A 22,363-nucleotide genomic window follows, 5' to 3' on the forward strand; every position below is an offset into this window, starting at 1 on the left:
ACGACAGACAATTCAGACAGCTCTACTATACCATATACTTCACTACACATGGACCCCTCGTCGCCACGATCACGACCGGATCCTATAACAAGTAATGACAAGCTGCTGGTGCTCACTGATCACGGTGATGACGCCCTTGTTCAAGAACTGCCAAGAACTTCTTGCACACATGCACATGGGTTCGTGAAACGTGCGTGCGCTCTCGGGACACGTATAAGCACTACATATCAGCTTACCGCTTCGGGTGTTGGTAATACCCACGTTGCCATTTGCAACGTTACCCAACCGTAAACAACTGGTTATATAACACATATGCGGCTCTTCAACATATATATGTGTGCGTATAAAATTTGTAGAAATCTTTAGCGTCATTTGGAACGTGTCGCTCAGTAAAAAAAGTTACGCCACAGTCACCTACCCGCCGCATGCTTCGCATACCATCGACTCCCATGGTACGTGGGATCTGCCGAATATTTTTCTTATTCTTCTTCTTATTCCATACATGCCCGGTTTCAGTTCCAACGGCATGCAAAGAAGGGTGTTTCAGTTACCCTAAAATCATCGGCTATTGTTTGGGCTAAATGCTGCCTTCGTCATTCTTAGTGGACCGGTGGCGAGTAGTGGGATTTACACAATTTTTGTGGGGCGTACTCGTTTTATGAAGGACCGTGACTACATGGCATACCATGACGACATTAGACGCGGACGAGCGACACGTTGTTGCCTCTCGCAGTGTGTAGAGTGCTACACAGGGTGTTTCAAGAAAGGTGTCTGAAAATCGACAAAAAAAAGAGAAGGAATATTTGCTCGCTGCCTTCATAATTACTTTGATTCTGTGGTGGGAGACATCTTATGGTGACTAGACGCAGCAATTACGATATTAATTAAATAAAATCAATTATTTACCGAATTGGCGGAGACGGGCGGCCGGGTCAAATGGGAGAATTGCGGTCTTTCCTGCGAAAAGGTCGTTACTTTTTCAGATTTTGGGAAATTGCCCTCTGGCAATTATTGCAGAGAAATGAAATTCAGCCCAATTCACCGTCGAAATCAACACCGATGTTCCGATGAGCGCTACTAGGACACGGCAAGAAAGACGTCGCTGTTCACGACGGCGACTGCACTGGTGGTACTTCTACAATGCCTATAGTACGTGCGCCATACGTGTGCTAATCGCAAACGAAACCCGCACAACCACGAAACGAAGTCACTCGATTGTTCGCAGCACGACGCTCGTTCATTCTCGACGTCTCGGAATAGTGTGGAAGTTGCGCTCTACAGTGTTTCGGTTTCACCGGCGGATTTTGTCAGATTTAAGTGTTCGCTAAGAATTGCTAGCGTTTTTTTCTGTGTGTGAAATCTGAAAACGGCAACATGCTCTTCACAGTAAGGGCTACAATTTTCCCATTTGCCCCGACAATTTGCCTCCAATCATTAAAATGTTTAACTTATTTTTTCAATTTATGGCATCATTGATGTCTCTACTGAGCTTCGATACCTGCCACCACAGAAAAAGGAATTATGAAGGCAGCGTAAAAATATCTCAATTGTTGTATTTTGTGAGGATTTTCATTCACATTTCTTGAAACACCCTGTAGATTACAGGCAATGGTCATAATGCACTTATACAGGTTGAAAAATGGAAGCAGCTCCATCTGAAACTTGTTTTCTTTTTTAAGGTACCTACAGGAACACTTCCAGCAAGAGCCTTTTTAGAGAAGCGAGGTTTTTTAATGCCATAGGATTCCGGCTGCTTAATCTGTAACCAACCTGAAACTATTGATCATGTTTTTGCACACTGTTGGGAGAGCGTGTACTTTTGGCACATGTTGCAAAGGACAATAAAAAGAATTTACATTAGACTCGCGCAGAATCAGCTACCTAGCAATAGATAATGAGGACGGATTACAAGTTGACATAATCATAAGATTGGCTTGCGCACTATTAATGTGCTAATTTCTCAAGTACGCAGTCAATATCACATATTGTTTCTTTATTGCTTCCGTATTAGTTGCTGTAGCAGCCGCAAAAAAAACAGAAAAAGGCTCATCGAAGTATATTGATAGATACGCAGGATGATCAACACGGGCCGCAAATATTTAATACTGTTTGTGTGAAATGAAGAGCTTCTCGAGCAATATGAAATGTGTTCGACGAAAATAAAAACGACTAGTGTCCCCTGACTCGTGTCTAGGAGACACGTAGTATCTCTTACTGCTGGAGAAAATCGTTTAACCTTTTCAAGCTTTCTATAAAAAAGTAGACAATGAAACAAGCACTTCATGAAAAGAAAGGTCTCTTATAAATCATTATTGTCGCAAAATATCTGTATGTGATGTATAGAGACCGGATTTAAGGCAAATGCCTTTTTTGTTCCTTGCGCTCCTATTGATATATGAACATGAATTAGAGGTTAAGAAGGGTTTTTATGGTGTTTTTATAGTGCCTATAAATGCCTATTGTCAAAATTGGCACTTATATGAACGCTATTTAGACTCAAACTTCGCTGCCGGCTGCTGTTTGAGACCGCTATTCATGTTACCGCGTAAGATTGACTGTTGGGAACTATGGGGTTCAACCTAGTTCTCTAGTTCAAGCAACTCTAGTCGTCTAGGTCAACCAACCAACAACCGCTAGCAGCAGTGAAGCGGGGCACGCCGGCGAACATTCGCCGCCGCGCTGACATGGCACGAGCGGTTGGCGAATGCGAAACCGCGGAGAGCCGTCCGCGGAAAGGAGAGTGAACAGCAAAAAAAAAAAGAAAGAAAAATGTGATGTGCACGCACCTTTTGTGTTGTTTGTAATTTACTTTTTACGGTGTTCACTGCAGTAGCGTAGCCAAAAATCTTTTTCAGGTGGGGGGGACAGGGGGACAACCATACTTTATGTAAGTTCGTGCATGCGTTTGTATGTATGCGTGTATATACACACACGCAAAACTGAAAAGTTTAGGAGGAGGGGGGGGGGTCGAACCCTATCCCCCTTCCACGCCTGGCTACGCCAGTGGTTCAGTGCCAGGGTAGAACTTTGGCTCTACGCAATTCGACCCGGCCTATAGGGGGAATTCCTCCCTTCTGGTCTTTTAGCAATCTGGCTGCCTGCTCCTGCTCCGCACTTCTCAATCATGCCCGAAAGACACTCAAGAGTGTGTTGATTCGACAGTAGGCACTTGACTCACTCTACAGAAAACAAGAGTGCGAACCGTGCGGGACAAAGCACGCTATGTTCAAATGTCGGAGCCTTCGTGCCATCTTAAGTAATAACATGTTTGTTTTCCTGTCATACATAGATGTGGCGCACGTCTTCGTTATAAATTACTTGCTTTTATGTGACAATTTATTGTGCCTATATTTGCGAATTTGGAAGCCTAAAACCTTGTTTTGCCTGCCTATTCTTGGCATCTAAAACGAGTTTTTTTAGTGCCAAAAATCTGGCATCTAACGGTGTATATAGGAAGCCGATAGAGAACTAAGGAAACAAATATGCTACTTCCCCTCACTGTACAAGGTATTTTTAAGAAAATACGGATATTTCATAAAAATCCTATGACACTAAGGCTCCTGCCGTTTTCGCAAACGAACTCCACGTCATGGTGGAAATAGTTTGCCGCAGTTGAAATGAAACTCTTGCGATTAATATCCAAAAACGCGTTAATTACAGTATTAAAATGTACGCGTATTACCAGCGAACTTCCGATGCCTGACATTGTATACACCATTGATCATCATCATCATTATGATCATCATCATCATTTATTTACCCTTAAGGGCCCCTCATGGGGCATTACATAAGGGGGGGGTAACAATAGGTAACCACCGGTCACATGGTTACATGTCATAAATACTGCTGGAAAAACAAGAAAATTAAATACAGTAAGGGGGAAAAAAGCAAGAAAAACAATAAAACATAACATGAAAATGGGAAGGCAGGTATAAACCCGCGAAGAACAGGGCTACTACTCGCCCTCCTGACAGTGGTGCTGTAACAAAAAAATCTTTAAATTTCACACAGTTTACCTCACTAACAATACCGTCAGGAAGTACATTCCAATCCGATATGGCAGTCGGTAGAAATGATTTGTTGAAGGCGCTAGTTGAACCATGAATGCGTTGAACACTGTGACAATTAAACAGACGCGTGATGATCTCATGGGCGGCAGTATTAGGCTCTCGCGTAAATGAGGAAAGTTATAATACAGCTTATGGAAAAGGCAAAGACTTGCTATTTTGCGACGGGATGCCAAAGGGGTTAGACCAATCGAACTTTTGATGTTAGTGACGCTCAATCTAGAATCATATTTGGAAGTTATAAAACGAGCAGCTCGATTTTGTATTGCCTCCAACGCCTCGATTAGGTACTCTTGATGGGGGTTCCAGATAGGGGATGCGTATTGAAGTTTGGTGCGTATAAAAGGTTCGTATGCCATTAGTTTAACTGTGGGCGAAGCAAATGTGATGATCATCTGATGATGGCATATTATCTCGCATAAAACATCTCAACAGCACATCATCAGCTGGTTTTGACGAAATTAATCCAAAGTTTTTACTAAATGCTACAACATTCCTGCCCTTACTAGTGTCTTTTGTATTCCCAGTCTGTTTCAACAGGTCACTTGCCCGATGACTGGTAAGTAGGAAAGGTTGTTCCAGTTCTTAAATGTGGCAGTATGCAGTCACCATTAAATTATCGTCCAATATCATTAACAAGTATACCATGTAAAATCATCGAGCATGTAAATTATTCACAAATCATGCCCTTCCTAGACTCAAACGATTTCTTATATTCACAGCACGGTGTCGCAAATGTCTCTCTTGTGAAACTCAGCTAGCTTCTTAGATTTCGCGAAAGCCTTTCGCGATAAAGTGTCTCATCAGCTTCTTTTTAAACATTCCGGCTTAAACATTAACCCTAGTGTTATTAATTAGACTGAAGCCTTTCTGAGGAACCGCTCACAATCAGATTTTGTTATTGAGCACGTGTTGCAGTCACGTACGGTGTTCCCCAGGCTTCGGCATTGGGCCCTCGATTGCTCGTAATATACATTAACGACGTACCTTTACATGTTTCATGTCACATTCCGATGTTCGCCGATGATTGCGTCATTTATGATACTATGACGAATCCATGCGAGCAGCAACCACTTCAAGATGATCGTAACTCTATTCAAGTATGGTACGACCAGTAGTTCATGACGCTTAACGCAACTAAATGCAAATCATTATCTTTCTCGCGTCTTCAAGACCCTTAAACTTCCCTTACACAATCGGTAACGTTGCCTTGGATAGAGTCGACTCTTATAAGTATTTAGGCGTAACATTATCACATAATCTAACGTGCCGTGCGCATGTGACTAACATAATAACGGGTGCTAACATACCACTCAGATTTCAAAAACGGCATTTACGTTACGCGGCCAAACATTTATGACTGCTAGCCTACAACTCCATTATCCATCAAAATTTTGAGTAGGCCGATGTCACTTGGAGCCCGCCTCAGGCTTATCTAACAAATGCACTTGAGGCATTGCAGAACCGCGCCGTACGATCTATTCATTCATTGTATTCGTATAATGTCAGTGTGCCATCACTGAAAGAAGAATCATCTCTATCAACGCTTGTACTTCGTCACCGAATTGCCACATTAGCACTGTTCCATAAGTTCTATTACAGCTCACTGGACCGCCCATACTTTATGATGCCTCCAGCCCGCATATCTCCTCGCATCGGTCTCGCCTTGCAAGTCACCAGATCACGCAGCCGCACCACGACATTTTCTGCCTCCTTCTTTCCACGTGTATCATCTGAATGGAACAACCTTTCCCAGAGCACTGCCACCATTACCTATCCGGCGTTATTCCTGCAAACTGTAGCACATTACCTATCACGCAATTAACATATGTGGTTATCGTTTGTATAACCTAGAAATATCCACCCCTTATGCAATACCCCCTTAGAAGGGTCTTTAACGAAATAAAGTAAAATGAAATGAAACGTTGGCATAACGCTCTCTTTTTAATGTATACAGAGGTGAAGCAGTTGTCTCGAGCAGTTTTCTGTAAAGATGCCTCCTTGGATACCTTACAGCAGGACATTTTATTTATTTAAGGTAAATAAGCCACATGAATGAAAGAACATAAGAAATCATTGTCTCTAAGAAATTCTCCTTGCAAAAGTGAAACCGTGAGGCCAGGGTCCCTGTGGCTTTTGCCACCTTGTGGGCTCTCTCGATCAGCTTGAGATATTCTGGATAATTTGAGCTGGACAGCGCAGCCGCATACTGCTGCGGTTTGGTAAGTTGTATATGGGCGCTACTTTTGGCAGGCCCATGTAACGTGGTGGAGCGTTGGGTTTTTCCCGCATAGCGGGTGCTTCTTGTCATATGTTGCCGGAGAAGTCTTCTTAAGCATACCCAGATAGAGACAACTGCAGACTAATACATATCCCAATCTCAGACAACGCCAGGGTGTGCCATTAACACAAACAAAACAGCTGATTTCCAGGGAGGCTGCATTTCCTGCGCTCGAAAGGACGCGCACATTTCCGCTGCTCCGAAGCGAATCCCAAGTTACTGCCACTACAAGAAAAATACAAGCCGGATCCGTCTGAGTGTGCGCCTATTTCTGCCACAGCCAGACTTGCTGAGGAGTGTCGGGAGCTTGCCAAGACGTTTACTACGCATGACCAAGAGCGGCAAAAGAGCATTCGCGGTGACACCACCACTTCTTCGCCCACGTTCAGCCCTGGAGCACTCGTATGGCTCTCAGTCCCTACCACTGCACCTGGCCTCTCTTCCAAACTGCTGCCCAAGTACGACGGCCCCTACCGTGTCGTCGAACGCACATCCCCGGTCAACTACCTGATCGAGCCCATTGAACCATCTTCGGACATGCGCCGTCGAGGGCGCGACATTGTCAACGTCGAGCGCCTTAAGCCCTATCATGACCCGCTCATAGTGACAAGCAGTTAGGTCGCCAGGCGGCTCCCTTTTTCGTACCCGGGGTAATTGTAGCGAAGCGTTGTTAGTCTGTAATGGGTCGCCCTCTCGAGCGCTTTCTAGTGGGTCGTCCCCTTCGGCTCCGCTCCTCGCGCTCGGGGCCCGCGCTCTGTCTTGACTGTCGCCGTTGTGCTTCGTCGACTAGTGCTGTCAATAAACGCCTTTATAAAATAAGTAAAAAAATATTCAATAAATAGTGAATCATTCTACCACGTGAAGGTGAATGAACAGCAAATCTATTTAGCGCACGACGCAGAATTCACGCAGACTTTTGAACCAATGCCGATCACAGACACTTCAACTAAACCGGAAATATTGTCACGTGGTCGTGACGTCGACGAAGGCGGCAGTAAGCACGTCCGAGATGAAACTCGTTATTTGGCCGAACTTGTGGCCGAGAAATTGAAAGTCAAACTACAGCAATACACTGATAGCGGCGAACAGAGCGTCGACCGTAGATCAACTGACAAGCGGTGAAGCGCGTCGGCATTTATGCATCTGCCGGAGAATATTCCAGCGTTATCGGTGGTTGGCGCGCAATCTCTAGAATAAGCTCGAGTGTTCGCGTTCTTGCGCGCAATCTTAACAAAATGATCTACAATAATCGCGAAGCTTCTCAAACAATGAGGCGCGGTTTGCGCTGAGCGTTGCTGAGAGCCTTTGTGGGCGAAAAACGAATACAGCAAAGGGGATAATAAGAAACGCACGTGGCAATATTTTCCCAGAAGGTCACTTTTGAAGTTGGTTTTTGCCACTCTAATGGTTTTCATCTAGGCAGCGTGGTATTTGCTTCTTTTTGCCGCATTCTCCCTTTCGCGACGTGCATCTTATCTTTAGCTTGTCGCATGCGCTCGGCACATCGCGGAAGATCTGAATTGGTGTTAGCCGCCCTCTTTCTCCATTCTTGATTTTTGATAGACCGCGAGTGAGTGGTGAAGTTGTCCCGATTTGTGTACAGGGAACCCTAGCCATATAAAGTTTGCTCGAGTAAATAAATAAAGAGCGGAAGCATGCGAGTTTGATAAGGCGCAAGCGACAGGAAGCTCCAGCTACCTCTAAAAATTCTGAGGAGGCTTATTGGCGTGGGGACGCGATATAGACGCGATGATAATGCAGCGCTAAAAGACTGCTGCAGCGCGTCGTAAGGTCATCGATGATTTGACGAGCACAATGGTCCATCAGAGCGCCAATGCACGTAGGCGGAGGTTCGTCTGCTTCTTCCTACACGTAGCATATATGTGCAAAAGTGGTCAGTATATACAGTGTTCTAGCTAAGTGGCACCGAGATTTAAAAAGCCGAAAGCTCTAAAAAAATCGTACCAAGTACTCCCTGGAGATAGTCATGTATAATTGGAGTGAGTGAATAAACTTTATTAAAAGTCCGGGCGAGGCGGGGGGAAGAGGGGATTAACCCCTGTCCCGTCCCACTCTCCGTCGATGATGGCGTCAGGTGACGGCTTGAAGCCCTTGGACCCGGGCGGCATCCTCGGCTTGCCGGACGGCCCAAAGTTTGTCGGTCAGCTTGTCGCTGGTGAGTGCCGCCTCCCAGCGGCAGCGACGCCGACGCAGCCGATCCTCAGCAGTGACCACAGCCGCGGCGGCGGTCGGCCCCTGCCCTCGCGCGGTGGTAGCAGTTCGTCCCTGTCTAACAAGCGTCGCGAAGTGAGCGGCGGCAGCGACATTAACTCTCCCGGCACATTCCCAAAGCATGTGCCGCAGTGTGGCTCTTTCCCCGCACGCTTTACACGCGTCCGTCGGGTATAAGCTCGGATAACAGATGCGTAGGATCGCCGGGCTCGGGTAAGTGTCTGTTTGTAGTAATCTCCAAGTTACGGCCTGTCTTTTGTTTAATTTGTCGTGTGGTGGAGGGTATTTGCGTCTGTTTAGTCTGTAATGTTGTGTGATGTCGCTGAATGTGGTCAGGCGATCGCCCCACGACCATTCCGGTTGCTGGTGTGTTCTTGCTCTCTCTGGGGTGGAGTCGGCCGCGGCTCGGTGAGTGAGACCTCGAGCCGCGGTATGGGCCGCCTGGTTGCCTGCAAGCGGGACGCTGGTGTGAGCCGGGGTCCACAGGAGAAAGACCGTCGCATTTTCGGTTTTTGAATGCGAGGACGGTGACGTCGGGGCCATCGCTCCTCGAAAGTCGCCGCCGTCCCTGCTTCCATAGCGAGTCTGAAGTATGCGGGCCGCCTGCCACGAGATGCGGCCGCGCGCGAAGCCACGGACGGCAGCCTGCGAGTCGCTGATCACGACCGCAGCTTTCGGTGCCGCGACCAGTGCTAGAGCGATCGCCGCCTCTTCGGCCGCCTCTATGTCTTTCGTACGCACCGCGGCGCTCGCGATGCATTTGCCCGTGTGATTCACAACTGCGATCGCGTGAGCACACCTTCCCTCTTGGTATCGCGCGGCGTCCACGTACACCGCCTCCTAGCTGTTGCCATACATTCTTTGCAGGTCGCTCGCTCTTTTGTTGCGGCGCCCAACGTGGTGCGTCGGGTGCATGTTCTTGGGGAGCGGGTACGGTGAGACGGTCGCGGACTGTGATCGGAACCATCGTCTTCTCCCCGCACTGTGCGTGGTATGTTATGCCGAGTGACTCGAGGATGCGCCTGCCCGTCTTGGACTTGGACAGGCGCCGTATTGTGCGATGTTGTGCGCCTCGATCAGTTCGCCCAGGGTGTTGTGCAGGCCCAGCTCGAAGAACGTGTCCGTGCTCGCATTGACAGGGATGCCGACCGCCCTCTTGAACGCTTTGCGTATCATGCAGTCGATCTTGTTTCGTTCAGACGCCAGCCACTTTAGATAAGGGGCTACGAACGTTATGCGACTGATCGCGTACGCCTGTACGAGGCGGATCGCGCAACTTTCCCGCATACCGCTGCGTCTGTTCGTTATGCGGCGGAGTAGTCGAATCGTGTCGTCTACTGAGCGTCTAAGTCTTCGTACCATTTCACCGCTGTGACCGTTGGCCTGCAGGTGTTGTCCCAATATCCTTATATGCTCTACGCTCGGTATGGGAACGCCGTCCGCCGTTACTACTCTAATGTCTGATCTCCCTCCGCCGGGAAGCACGGTTTTGCGGCCCCTGCTCGTGGGTCTGTAGAGCAATAGCTCGGACTTGGCCGCCGAACATTCGAGGCCCGTGCCTCGCAAGAACTCCTGGACCGCGTCCACGCCCATCTGAAGCGTTCGTTCTACGTTGCCGTCACATCCTCCTCGGGGGACCCAGAGGGTGATGTCGTCCGCATAGAGGCTGTGATGCAGTCCCTCTATTGTAGCTAGTTTTTCCGGAAGCCCAAGAAGGACGAGATTAAATATCATGGGCGACACGACAGAGCCCTGCGGCGTACCCATCGGGCCCGTCTCGAATTCCTCTGATTCCGCGTTGCCGACGACGACGTTCGCACGCCTGCCCGTGAGGAAATCGCGTATATACACTCTTAAAAAAATGGAGTGACCCTTTCTCCTATAAGGGAGAAACGGCGATGTCCCCAATGTTCGTCTTCAAATGGAGAAACCGTTCCTCCCTTTTCAATGGAGAAACCGTCAAAATCAAGATGGCTGACGCCAAGTCAGCGAAGCGAGCAATAGATTTAGGCCTAGCGAGTGCATCGATTCTCGATTGACAAAGAGTATGCGGCACTGGCAATCACAAAAAACGGTCCCGCTGAGCTTAATATCGAACGATATGACAATAAAATCAAGGAGACAAACCTGTTGTGATGAAAACCTCGCGAAACGGAATGACGGAACTCGTACGTTTCGCTCGGCCAGCGAGACGGCGTTCACTTTAAAAGGGACGGATACTGCAAAGGGGCTCTCACCCGGAGACTGTACGTTAGGCTTGCTGTCTTTATTTGTCGAAGCGTCACACGGTGTAGCGACGTTATCCACGCGTTTGTGCCTCCAAAATGTACATTCTGTAGCATCAAAACAATCCCGGCGCAGCAGAGCATATAGTTTCGATAGATAGATGTTCAACTTCATATAAGTAGGTGGAGCTGTGAGAGCGCCGCGGCCGTGAAGTAGGTGTTAGCTGGCGCCATCTAGAGGGATTAAACAATACTAAAAAAAGATGTTTCTGTCAGAGGCGGCGTACGTTGATACTGCACACTGCATTCCGGGAAGGTAGGCCCATTCATGGATTACTCAAGCACACCGGAAAGTTGATACAGCTTTTATTAATACGCACACGTTCACTTGGCAGATACATAGTACACACAATGAATTCAATACATACACAATTTATTCGCATGTATATAACCATTCACTACAGACGCTTACACATACCCCTCTATGAAGCGCTGGCCCTTATATAGTCACTGAATTACAGTGGACCATGGTGGCACAAAGGTTCGTCATTTTTATTCAACTCTTTACGATTCCATGGCTGCGTCACAATATACGCCGACATTATTAAATAGCAGCTATGGCTTAGCCAAGCGCACCAGTTAATCTAAAGCCGCATAATAATGAACGATATAATTACAGAGTTGAATAAGTTAGTGCGAAAACGACCACATTGAGAGCCGTACGTTCATACCATTCCGATGACATTTTGAAGTAGCGCCATCTTCCGACAGCGGCCACAGATGAAATTTCTCTCTCTCTGATGTCTTTATTTTCAATAGTTACTGTGGGAGGGCGCAAGATCAGCAACATGCCGTTCAGACTCCGTCGCCTTCGTCGCGTCGACTTTGTTGAGTGGTTTGGCGTTGACATCGGTTCACATTCTATTTATGCGTTGACCACAAGTATGACGATGGGCCATGGATTCGTTCAACTGCTAGCCCTTCAGTGACAATGCTTCTGATGCGGTACGGCCGTCCCATTTGTGTATACGTACATTACAACGCGGGTCGTGCGAATAAACAAGACAAGATGGCCTCGCACCGGACGGTGGTCTTTCGAGAGCGATGTCAGTGGCTCTTGGCGCCGCGGCAGCTCGATTACTTGAGTAGAGAAACTGGCGCTACACCGCGCGAATTATGGAAAAGAACGCTACCCACACTACGTGTTCTGTAATATTTCAGTACGCTGTACCTACATGCTGCTCTGCTACTGTTACGTCACGGTATTCGCCTGGCGTGTGAAATTGTGGTCATTGTACGACAACTGTGTAGTTGTCGTTGTGGCGGTGGTTATTCTTGCGTTGGATTTGGAATACTCTTTTCACAAAGGTGAGTGAGAGTGTTAGTGATTACCTACTGTGCACAGCTGTCATTAGAACTAGATTTAGAATTAGATTAGAAGCGCATTTTGTGTTGAGTTTCGCACGCCAAAGCAAAATCATGAGAACGAGAGATACATACTGCACGCGTGCGTAAGTCCGTCCTAATTCTCAGTGATTGCATGCGTATTCCAAAACGCATGTGATTGAGAATTTTGGCTTAATTGACAGAAATCATTGACTTATTTTTCAGATATGTGCAATTATGATGCAGGTTAACGTTAAAATGCGGCCACGGCGGCCACATTTCAATGGGGGCGAAAGGCAAAGAACACCCATGTGTTCCGGTGCAGGTTAACACACCCCAGTTGATTGAAATTAATCCGTAGTCCCACACTACGGCGTGCCTTATAATCATACGGTGGTTTCGACACGTCAAACTCCAGCAAATATACGTTATCGTACTTTCACGCATGCGCTGTCCAGTGGTATCACGTTTGCTAAAATGTTGTAAAAATTAACTTTCATGCTTCTTTAACTTCATTAACTTCATTAACTTCATGCTGCTTGAGGGTTCTTAAGCTAAGCTTTCGGAAGAATAAAATTTAGTTGCGAGTGTGCGCTTGTCCGTGTCTTACGTGTCTTCTACGTTCCTGTCTTAACATTTGCGCCATCAATTGAAGTTCAGCTATGCACCAACTAGCCCGACAGCAAACGCTATTATGCTTCTTTATATTGCTTGTTGTATTGATAAGTGCTGTGTAAAACGCGTGCTCTTGCCAAGTATGTTAACGCCGAAAAAAATTGAATTATTGGTGTACAGTCTAAGGTATTCATTAAAACAAGACTGTTTTGTGAAGCGGGACTTACTGTATTTATGACAAAGCAGATCGTGCGCAAACGTATACAAACAACACGAGACACACGAAAGTATGCGGCGCATCGCGCACACGCCGAGCCTATAAAAAAAAGGAAAAAAAACGCCACACACGTTACTCAACACATAGAACAAAAACAATGAACGTCACTCGTGTGTTGCTCGCATCAATCCTAGGTAAAAGTAATTGCACGCGACTGGCCGAGATCGGTAGCACTGGATAATCTGGTCTGAGACTGCCGAGCGAGCGCGAAAAAGCGTCCGCTCTCCGCAGCACGGAATCACGATGTAACTCGGCGTGCGCATGCGCGCGCGCGCAAGTCACGTGGTTGAGGAGAAACGTTTCTCCCTTGGCGCTTGCCGCAAGAGGGCGCGACGAGTAAATCGTCCGCAAAGGAGAAAGTCGCGGCTCCGAAGGAGGAACGGAGCCCGTTGCTCCATTCTCGCTCCCTTTTTTTTTAGAGTGTAGTTATACAGTCTTTGGCCTAATCCCAGCGATCGGACACGGCCGAGAATCGCCGCGTGTTTGACACTGTCAAAAGCCTTTTTTCAGATCGAGGCCGATAATCGCCTTGGTGGAACGAGAAGTGTCGTCTACGATCTGGTGTTTGAGCTGCAGCATCACGTCCTGCGCGGAAAGGTTGCGACGAAATCCCAACATCGTGGGGGGGAAGACGTCGGCGTCTTCGAGGTAATCAGTCACGCGAGTCAGGACAGCGTGTTCCATGATTTTGCCCACGCAGGACGTGAGCGAGATTGGTCTTAGGTTATCGATCGTCACCTGCTTACCCGGTTTGGGAATCATGACCACGCGGGCCCTTTTACACGCACTGGGGAGGGAGCCCTCTCGCCAGCACTCGTTAACGTAGGCCGTCAGTCGCGTAATTGACTCGTCGTCCAGGTTGCGTAGGGTCTTGTTGGTCACCCGATCCGGGCCAGGGGCCGACCTGGTGTTGAGACTGCTTAGGACCGCCCTGATTTCTGCTTCACTAAACTCCGCGTCTAGCTTTTCGTTGTCGTCTCCGTCGTACATTGCGTGCTGTAGTCTTTCTCCCGTTCTAAAGTAACGCTCGCGAACGGCCTCAAGAAATTCATCTGGCGTGCCCCCAAAGTCGCGTACGAGTCTGCGAATCTTGTGCCCCTGAGCGGTCTTGGTTTCCTCCGGATCCAGAAGGTGCCGGAAGAGGCGCCAAGCGCTCGCACCGCGCATCTGAGTCTCAAGGCCATTGCACGTCTCCTCCCATTGCGCGCGGCATACCTGTAAGGCGTGTTCTTCTGTGTCCCTGTCCAGTTTGGCTATGCGCCTGCGCAGCTTCCTATTGTGCCTTTGACGCTTACATCTCTTCAGCAAAGCCTACTTGGCCTCCCACATGTGCAGGATCCTGCTATCGATCACTTGAAGGTTTGCCTCGGGAGGGACCTCGTGCGTTGCCGCGTCCACGTCTGCCCTGAGCGTCTCGGTCCATTCGTCAATGTTTGTTATCGGCCAGTCGCCTCGCTCGCGTTCTTTGCGTGTCTTGCGGAATGCGTCCCATTCCACGAGACGGAGCCTACGTCCCCTGGCTTTCCCTGCGCTTTCGAAGTGGCACACCCTAGTATGCTGCCCTGTATCTATTTGAAGCTCTATTATGGAATGATCGCTTCCGAGATCCTCCTGCATGTTGTGCCACTGCGCGTTGGCTATGTTCGCCACGAACGCAAGGTCCGGTAGCGTGTCAACGCATGCGCTGTTGCCCCTGCGCGTGGGATCGGCAGGGTTCGCGATGAGTTCCAGTCGCTGGTCTGCTGAGTCCTCCCACAGGCGCCTGCCCTTGGGTGTTTCTCGTGCGTATCCCCAGGCCGCGTGAGGCGCGTTAAAGTCTCCCGCGAGGAGGAGCGGTCCATCGCCGGCGACTGCGCGTGCCTTGCGGAACAGCTCCCGGAATCTGTGCTGCAGCGAGGGCTTGCTGTATACGTTCAATACGAATAGCCCTTGACCCCTCCTCGGAATTAGCTCTACAAAGACGTGCGGTATCTTCACCCCTTGAAGCTCACGCTGCGCCACTGTTAGGTTGCGACGAACGAGCACCGCGGCGGCCGGCAACGTCGCAATAACGCCGGTCGACGCAACTCGCCGTCGTCTCTGCCTCTGCCCCTCGCTAGACGCGGCCGCATCTATGGCTTTGTAGCCCGCCAGTTTGACCGGATCGTTTGTCGCCTGTAACAGGATCACGTCCGGCTTTCTCTCGCAGTTGCATACAAATTGCTGGAGATTGCCCCGCTTCCTTCTGTAACCCCGGCAGTTCCACTGCCAGATCATGTACTGTTGTGGATGTTGTCTAGTGCGTGTGTGTTTTTTGTCGCGTATAGGCATCGTGAAGCGTGTGTGTTAATGTAGCACGTCGCCCGATAGACTCGGCTGTTGGTGCTGCGTTTCTGCGTCTGTTATCGGAGTTTGCTGCTGCTGCGGTCTCGCGTATGGTTTCCCGGTCGCTCGCAACGGCCTGCCCGCAAGGGGCGGGGGCCTCGCTTCGAAGTCGTCCATTCGCGCCGTGAGCGCCGCAATCGCCTGAGTCATTTGCTCCGCGAGCTTGGCCACCGAGTTGTTGACCACGGTAAACATTTTGTTAATTTGTTCCGTCTGGCTCGCGAAACGCTCGTCTAGGCTTGTCTCAATATTCTCTATGCGCTTCTTTAGCCTTTCGTAGGAAGTGCTACGCGGTTCGGTTGTGGGTCTTTCGGGGTCTAACGCGGCCCTCTTGGAAGATACAAGGCGGTCTTCGCGTTCGTCCGCTGTCTCCACCGAGCTGTCGTTCACCGTATTCACCTCGACCGGCAAGGGCTGTGGCGGAAGATGTTGTGGCTCTAATAACATCTCCTGTCGTTTCTGCTGTTTATGTTGCTGCCGTTGTGCAGCCCCGCCTTTCAATTTGGATATTTCTTCTCTAAGAAGCGCTTTTCTCGTCTTAACTCATTAATGGTATGTTCTAAAGGCCCTAAGCGCTACTGTATGGCTCGTTCGAGCTCATCACCACTCACGCGACCGGGCCGGGGCCACCGCCCCGGTTTTTTTTTATCACTAGATAGTTTTGTTCATTTTAACGTGAGCTCTTAACTATTACGTTCTCATTAGCTGGCTTTGCGACGATACGCGAGACACGTGGCACAAAGCGCGTGACTAACGCGCTGATACACACGAGAAACGCCGTTGCCCATGCGCTATCTCGTGCTGCTGTCCATGCAGCACAATACGGCCGAACGAGCACCGACTTCACAGCCATGGCTGCCGCCCAGAAGAATGCCAAGGAGCCCCAGCTGCTACAAAACGTGGCACATCTCTCGTCTTGGCTGACATCTTGGCGCCTGACTGTGAAGTGCCCCTTGTTCGTGATACGTCGATAGGACGTCCTCGTCCCTACGTACCTCTCCAGTTCCTTCGATCAGTATTCGATGCCTTGCATTCCTGGGCTCACCATAGCATTCGAGCCACATAGCGACTTATCACTTCACGTTATGTGTGGGCGAGCATTAATGTAGACGTCCGTCATTGGTCACGTGCTTGCCTCAGGTGCCAACAGTCTAAAGTGCATCGTCACACTGTCACTCCTCTTGGAACGGTCCCTTCTCCAGACGCACGCTTCAGCCGCCTACGCGTCGGCATTGCTGGTCCACTACTTCCATGCGGGAACCATCGCTCCCTGTTAACCTACACTGACAGATTCACAAGATGGCCTGAAGCGATGGCTCTTCAAAGCATAACTTCGGAGTCGACAGCCCGAGCGCTCATCGCTCTGTGAATCAGCCGCTACGGTGTCCCTTGCACCATTACGACTGACCGTGGTATGCCAGTTCAACTCAACAATGTTCGCCAATCTATCTCGGCTCCTCGGTACAACCACATCAAGAATACCTCGTACCATCTCATCGCCAATGGAAGCATCGAACCTTTGCATCTCCAGCTGAAGGCGTCAATCATGGCTTCCACTTTTTCATCGTCGCGAATCGAACGCCCTCCTTTCGTTATGCTTGGCATCCACGCGTCTCTTTGTAGCGACTCCTTCATAAGCGCCGCCAAGTTGAGACTTGCCACCACTCTTCGAGTTGCTGGTGAATTCTTCAGTGACCTGCCCACGGTATCTGCAGACGTTTACGACTATGCATACCATCTACGCGACGCTATACCTACCGTCGTTCCGCCTTCTCACCGCCAAACATCTCGTAGTGTGTATGTTTATCCCGACCACCAACACTGCACGCACGTTTTCCTGCGACACCATGCGAAGGGGATTACGAATTTACTGGGCCACATCGCTCGCAACAGAAAAAGTATGCGCGAAAGTGACACTTTGCCGGTTGTAGACGTCTTCGTATACACTCGCATTATATTTGCTTTCCGCAGAGGAGACAGAACAAGGTGATCGGCTCCTCTGAATCGCCTGCATGGCAGCGCTAGGACTACCACAAAATACCAGTGCCGTAGCTTTCACTTAGCTTGCGATTCTAAACACGTATGTATAATATGTAACAGCCGCCCTCCTTGCGCAACGCGAACTGCTAAAACACTACGCCACAAGGCGAGGCCTTGCTCACCAAGCTCCGTCTTCCCCTCAGAGAGTAGTGCAGTGGAGGCAATACAGACTTACTCCATCGAACACTACCCCCATACATCGACGTGGCTCCATTACCACTCCATATAAACCTGGAATTTCACAGTGCAAGACGTCAAACTCGTGCACGCAACCTTTAATACCGGAGTGCCGGCCTCGACATATACAACGCGGATGCCTGATCCTCCGGAGCCCATTCCGTGGCTACGTCGACGCTGCCGATGTTGCCCTGATAATCAAAGTTACGGACAAACGGCGTACGCATTCCAAAATGCTCACGGTCTCACAGGTGGCATGCTGACTTTACTTACGTGGCACAATACCAAACACTGTTACTGAAATCTTCGGCTCACATATCGCAGCAGACCATGTCATCATTTGGTGCCCTGCCTACACGGGTGTACCTGGGAACACCGTCTGGGTGTACCTGAGAATACCGGGTGTACCTTCTTGTTCACGCTACCGCAAAGCGGGCGACGGACGCACCTCATGACGATTCGATAATCACTAACAACCACGAGCTACCAATCAGTCGAGCTGACATCCTCGAAGCCCTAAGATTGGGATGAGGCTATATGGGACTGCCTAACCGGAAGCTGGGCAGGTCGCAGTCCACGGACTGACACTGAACGCAACCAACACATGCCGAAACTTAACCGAACTCCGCGTTAGGACAGACAAACAAACTACCACACAGGCCGTTGGAGGCGCGAAACTCCGAACAGGCGCTGGTAAGCCATCTGGTAATGTTGTAATAGGCCCAGTGATTCGGAATAGCAAGTGAAACCCTGGACGAAGAGCCCCGCCACCTTAGATCTGCAGAACGTTTGAATGAAGAAATGTGTATTCTCTTTACATTAATAAATATTTAACCAACAAGGGACACTACGTCATGTCAAAATAACATTGTTCCAGCATTTCCTCCACCATTTTATTGCTCCGTATCTATCATAGCAGTGGTAAACTGCCCATGACATCAAGGATTACTCTGCGCGTGCCATTGGCTTTTGAGACCCCTACTATTGCACGTATACGCAGCACTTTAGCCCTTTTATGTCGCATTTGGCGTAGTGGTTCCGAACTCCATATCCTCGGCAACGTTTGAGACATTGACCGCCAACCTGGGAGCAGCTTTTGGTTTTTACTGCAGAAAAGAAATAAGAACATCACAAGACATACAATAAAGCACTAGTTGGTATTTACAAGTCCATTAAAGCATCACAAGTGCGCTAAAGGTGTACGCTAACGAGTGTCCTGGCATTCACTAAAAATGAAATGTTTGCGAAATGTAAACGAGTAACCAGGCACTTTGCGTAGCACTTTTTATCATTTATTTGCAGACAAAACACGTTTCCTAAATTCGCTATCGTATTAACTGTCGTGTGCTTAACTGTGAAAGTGCCTTACCTTGCTTCCACACACGGAGAAATGATGTATGAGGACATAATTTGAAATTGTGGCTGCGTTAGCAGAACTAGCTCCATTTTACGAGAATTTTTCACGGGTCGCGACACACACAACATACATCCTCAACACATATATTAGGCTTTTGAGTTTTAAATACAAAATTAGAGGCTAGTGCGAATTCCTTCTACCAGCGGTTACACATTCCGTTCCTAACTTCTTGCGACTGCATACAGATAATTGCTATGGTCACATTTTTCAGTCTTGTAAGCGTACGATGTCCTGAGCCAAAGCTGAAAAAGAATACGCCTGATCTCGAAGCGCATAAAACAACTCATGTACAACATGGCTATGATGCAATGACGGCATTGCATATGTTGTAATTGGGCGAATGAAATCCTTCTCTATATCAATTTTAAAGAATCGACAGCCACATCAATTTTCATACGACCGACCTGTGCTCCCGCCTGATGACTGATCAGCGACCAGTGATCAATGCTTACTACTGCTTATTGTAGGTTGTACTTGTATGACGAGCTGTATTTGTCTGGGATTGTTGGATTCCCAGTGGTAGCTGCATACAGTACATCCTTGTTTAGGGCCACGCTGTTTGACAACTTATCAAACCACTAAACGTGCTACAATATCAGTGTCCTTGTTTTCTTCTCTGCAATATCATAGTTACATAGCTTGCAAATAATTGTATGAAAACGTGTGATACTGGGCTGTTGTATTTGGCGGACGGATATTTCAGTATTTCGCTTCCGCATGCCTCATCTTACTTGTATAAAGTCTCGCCTACCCTTCTCGTGGGAAAAAGAGATAATAAAAAATAAACGCGCATTTGGAGCGGAATTAAATTACTGTGCCCAGAAGACAATAGTTCTGCTGTTTCTCGGGACCAGTAAATTAATACTCTCACATAGACAACATAGATGACTTGATGGTGCAGCAATGTGCCAGGTGGTGCGAATACATGCTTCATTTGTATAATGGAAAAATATACTTTTCCCGAGACACCTTTGAGAAGAGGTAGGCTGCGCAAGCAAATATTGCCTTAGGACACCATTAAGGAAGACAGCGATAGCAGGAAACGCGGGCTCCTTTTCGGCGAGAAACTAAAATATAACAATACGTGGCCTGTGTGAGATGTTGCAAAGATCAAGTGCGTAGCACTTCCGCATTGTAATGCGAGTTCTCATTGAAAAAAAACATAATACCGCCCAACAAGAAATAATAATTGTACACGCAAATCCATAAAGATTGAACAATATTATTGACAAACTCAAATATTTGCTTCTAACAACCATCCGCACATTGTTTTGTTACTGAATATTTGCCATATGCCAACATTACTGGTGCCATTCGTCGCTCTATCACACCGTACATTGACAGACAACCGGCCTATTCCAGGTGGTGGCACAACATCCGATTATTGGAGTGCTTATTAACCTTACCAAAGACTCCGAAAGGCTTCGCATAAGCATACGTTGTTGGGGCCACATATTTTTAAATACATTTCCTGCTGCACGCGTCTTACCTGACTGTATGACTAAAGTAAGCACTTTCCTGCATTCATTTCAAGGCGATTATGCTACATTCAGCAGTAATTGTAACTCTCCCGCTATCAACTAGTGTAAAATCTGTGCTGCCTCAGGAGTACTCAATCGCTTTACTGTAATTACGTTGCCTTGGAACTTTATTCAAGCGGTTGCTATGTCCACCATATTCGCCGCCACTACAGAATTGAAGATTTACTTGGTTTTCAAGAAGCAGGTATGACAAAATACAGGTGGTATTTTGGACAGGACAGAAAGGGGGTATACGCCCTTTCTGTCCTGTCCTTACTTTTTCCTTGATGGTACGCGTCTTTTTCGTTTTTCAGTAAGCATGTACCAACTAGCCCAACAAAAAGTTCTATTAAGTGACAAAATACAGTTTGTGTGCTCGAGACAGCATCTCGGACCATAAGAGTGCCCCTTTATCATTTTCACTAGGCATCTTCAAGGCTTATAAGCGGGTGAGTCGACAGATACTTAAACACTGCTCTAAACCTAGTGATCAGTCTGTCCTTGATCGTCTGTGGAACACTTGGAATGATTTGCCAACTAGTTTCTAGCTGTCCTTGGATACATGAAAATCCGCTACTACATAAACCTGTACAAAAGAGTTTGTTCTTAATACAAAAATGTGTGTTCGCAAAATAAATATTATTTCACAAGGTAGCACATTTGCACACACCGTAAACACGAGCACATTGAAACGCAACAAGCAGCACACCAAAACAGAGTGGCTTAAGAATGAAATCGCATACAAATTAAGTATACCAAAAGACGAAAATTTCAGTTTCTCCCAGCGAGCCCTTGTAAAACATAGTCCACGAAAATCCTGGTGCTACAACGCTGTGAATTCAATTCAAGGAGGCCAAATATCTGCTAATGATTACCTCATCTATCATCATCATGATCAGTCTGTCTACGCCCACTGCAGGGCAAAAGCCTCTCCCATGTTCCGCCAATCAACCCGGTCCTGTGTTCTCTGCTGCCACGTTATATCTACAAACTTCTTAATCTCATCTACCCACCTAATTTTCTGTCTCCCCGTCACGCGTTTGCCATCTCTTGGAATCGAGTCAATTATTCTTAATGACCACCGGTTATCCTGCCGACGTGCTACGTGCCCGGCCCATATCCATCTCTTCTTCTTCTTTATCTCAACTATGACATCCTTAGCCCCCGCCTGTTCCCTGACCCACTCTGCTCTTTTCCTGTCTCTTAAGGTTAGACCTATTATCTTCCTTTCCATCGCTCGCTGCGTCGTCCTCAACTTAAGTTGAACCCTCTTTGTAAGTTGCCAGGTTTCTGCTCCGTAGGTAAGAACCGGTAGGATGCAGCTGTTATATACCTTCCTCTTGAGGGATAGTGGGGCTCTTCGATTTTCGGACTTCTGGCAGTTCTCTGGCAGCCAGAGATAGCCAGAGGGTCAGCCAGCAAGTTCCGGTCGGGACAGGAAGCAGCGTCTTGGTCACATGTGTGGGAAGCCCGAGACAACCCGAAGCTGCCCCAAGATTACAAAATCGAACGCTGGGACAGCCAGCGTAAACGTAAACAAACGCTACCGCCGTGGCAGCAAACGAAACTTTGCGCCGCATGCGCGTTGGTTTTTCTGCATTGCCCGCTTGAAAATATGTGGCTAGGTTTGCTGAAGAGCTGAAGTGATATTCTCGAGCATACGGATTTGGGATACGATCACGTACGTTCGCAAAATCGTGCGCAACTCGCCCCGTCCGCGAACAATTAAAACAGCCAGCTGGCGCACGGCGCCACGAAAGCG

General features: G+C 48.1%; 1 long non-coding RNA gene across 1 annotated transcript in view; it reads right to left on the reverse strand.

Annotated features, from left to right (window-relative positions):
- Positions 1 to 18,543: 18,543 nt before the first annotated feature.
- LOC119383696 (uncharacterized) overlaps positions 18,544 to 22,363 on the reverse strand; it is a 45,213-nt gene continuing 41,393 nt past the window's right edge. Inside the window, exon 3 of the long non-coding RNA XR_005181714.2 lies at positions 18,544 to 18,770. This is a non-coding gene — a long non-coding RNA (uncharacterized LOC119383696). The remainder of the gene's footprint in view (positions 18,771 to 22,363) is intronic.

Source organism: Rhipicephalus sanguineus, chromosome 2, assembly GCF_013339695.2.
Source record: "Rhipicephalus sanguineus isolate Rsan-2018 chromosome 2, BIME_Rsan_1.4, whole genome shotgun sequence".
NCBI lineage: Eukaryota > Metazoa > Arthropoda > Arachnida > Ixodida > Ixodidae > Rhipicephalus > Rhipicephalus sanguineus.